We start from the raw sequence: 2,983 nt of genomic DNA on the forward strand, positions 1-2,983 counted from the left end.
TAGAACCAGGACGGAGCCCCCCTGCCCTCCATCCAGGACCTGTGCTCCAGTAGAACCAGGAAGAGGGAACATCATGACAGACCCACTCATCCTGGTCATAAGCTGTTCTCCCTCCTGCCTCCAGCAGGCGATAGCGAGTCCTGCAGACTAAACCCAGCAGACATGAGAACAGTTTTTGTCCCACTGCCATGACGCTACTGAACAGCTGATCCACTCCAACCACAGCTTCTATTTGCACTAATGTACATAAACCTTTTACTACTAGATGTGTAAATTCTTGTATATATTTGTCTTAATATCTTGTTTTGTTTTTTTTAAATATTTATTGTATTTTATTCTTTTCTTTCTTTAGTTATTTTACTTTGTTTTATTTTATCTTTTAATTTTCCTATTTCTATTATTCGTGTAAATTCCCAGGGTGACACCAACAGCCGAAACCAAATTCCTTGTATGTTGTGTACGTACTTGGCCATTAAAGCTGATTCTGATTCTTAGAATATTTCCTAAGATCAGTCCAATAAGGTCTCTGACACAGAGTATGTTCCCTCGTGGATGTTTCACCCTGTTGTTGCTTTTACTCATGAAATCATGGCCAATATAAATTTGTTTGTTTTTTTTTACAAGAATTTGCGAAAACAAAAAATTAGATTAAAGTGAGAACAAATTTTACTAAATAATGTCGGTGAATTAAACATATACAAAGTAAATGATTTCATAAATACTCGCTCCTACGCGCTCACACTCAGATCAGACAGATCTGGGTTGACTGACCGAGTTGATGACCGTCGTAGGACCGGTTACCCTGATTGGGCTGTTAGGGTTAGTCAAGCCGGATCTCTGAAACATATCCTGGTATGTTGATCTGGCTTGGTACTACAGGGCCCTGGGCTTTGACTCAGCCGCTCCAGAACTTTGTTGTCTTTGAACCATTTCTGTGTAGCTTTTGCTGCATGCTTGAGGTCGTTGTCTTGCTGGAAAATAAATCTTCTCCTAAGATATAGTTCTCTTGCAGATTGTCCTCCAGGATTTGGTGACATTATTCAGCATTCATGTTCCCCTCGACCTTTACAAGCCTTCCAGGGCCTGCTGCTGAGAAGCATCCCCACATCATGATGCTGCCTCCACCATGCTCCACGGTACAGGTGGTGTTTTTGGTGATTTTGAAGTGTTTGGTGTTTGCCAAACATAGTGTCTGGTCTGATGACCAAAAACCCAATTTCTGTCTCATCAGACCAAAGAACCTTCTTCCAGTTGAGCTTGGAGTGTCTCACATGTCTCGGGGGAATTTCAGGCGAGATTTTGTTTGAGTCTTTCTCTTTGTCTCCCATCAAGCTGTGACTGGTGAAGAACAGACAACAGTTGTTGTTATGAACAGTCTCTCCAATCTGAACCACTGAAGCTTTCAAATCCTCCACAGTGGTTGTAGGTGTCCTGGTGGACCCCCTCACTAGTCTTCACTCAGATTTAAACAAATGCCGTACTCCTTCCATTTCTTCATGACGGATTTAGCTGAACTCCATCGGATGTCCAGTGAGTTGGAAACCTTTCAGCTCCTGACTTATACTCTGAAATGATCTTTTCTCTGAGTTGCTTGAAGTGCTCTTTTGTCTTCATGTAGCAGTTGCAGCAGGAACACTGACGAACCAGAGACTGGACCTCCCAGACACAGGTGTGTTGATACTACCATTACCTGACACTCTGGTGATGTCCACTTCACTGGCTGTCACACTGTTGGCATCAACTGGCTGGACCTGTTAAATCAGGTCAGTCACTTTAAAGGGGGTGGATATTTATGCAGACACTTAGTTTACACTATATGTTTCCAATTAATTGACATTAGTTTATAAAAATCTGTTTTCACTATGATATTAAAGATAATATAGATAATAAGCCAAATGATATTGACCATGAGTTCATGTATAAAAGCAAACAAAAGGGTGAAACCTCCAAGGGGGCTGAATACTTTTTATAGGCATCGTACCGCTTTACAATACTCCACACGGGGTTCAGGTCAGGGGAGTCAGCCAACCAAGTACAGTCACATGATGGTCACTGAAATGTGCTGGTAGGCAGCAGCACTGAATCTGGACTTAATAAAGCACAACGGAAAAACACCAGATGACATGACATGGCAAATACCAATCAGTAGAAAGTGAAATGTTTTTTTGTTTAAAAAGAAAAATAATTTTTATCACATTAATGATGTCATATCACACAGAAAACATTTCTGAGTTGTCTCTCCTCCTCGCCATGGTAGCTCTGTTTCCACGGAGATGCAGGACTTTATGTTTCAGTGAAAAATGAGCCACAGTGAGGAACAATGAGTTGTGACTGGTCGTGTGACTTTCTCTTCTGCCTGCAGTTTGTTTCCAGGAAACTTGGGGGGACGTCCGAATGACGACTGACGAGTAAAATCTGCATCACTTGTTCTTGTGCAGCTGAAAACAGGAAGTGTGGTGGGTTCTGCTGCTGAATCATCACGTTTGAAGTGTTTTCTGAGATAAACTTCTGACTCTGCTGCCAGAAACATGCTCTCAGAGAACAAGCACGAGGTTTGGAGAGTTATAACCTGAAGAACTGTTCTCCACATGTGACCTCAGAAATATGAAGTTCACTGTCAGGACTGAACCAGAACCAGATCCAGACTTACCAGAACCAAAGTGGACCTGATGTGGATCAACACAGAGCTACTGACTGAGGGAGAGAAACCATCTAATAATCAACAACTAATCAAAGTTTCAGCTGATAATCAATTAGTTGTAATCAATCAGTTTGAGTAATTATTAATAGAAACAGCTGGAATCCTGGCATTTCAGCAACTTAAAGGTGAATATAATATACCACGGTGATGTCATTGTGTGGCCTTAGTTACCAGGGTGATGTAGTTGTGCGGCCTTAGTTACCAGGGTGATGCAATTGTGTGGCCTTAACTACCAGGGTGATGTAATTGTGTGGCCTTAGTTACCACGGTGATGTAGATGTG

This window comes from Stegastes partitus, unplaced genomic scaffold, assembly GCF_000690725.1.
Source record: "Stegastes partitus isolate 25-593 unplaced genomic scaffold, Stegastes_partitus-1.0.2 Scaffold1851, whole genome shotgun sequence".
NCBI lineage: Eukaryota > Metazoa > Chordata > Actinopteri > Pomacentridae > Stegastes > Stegastes partitus.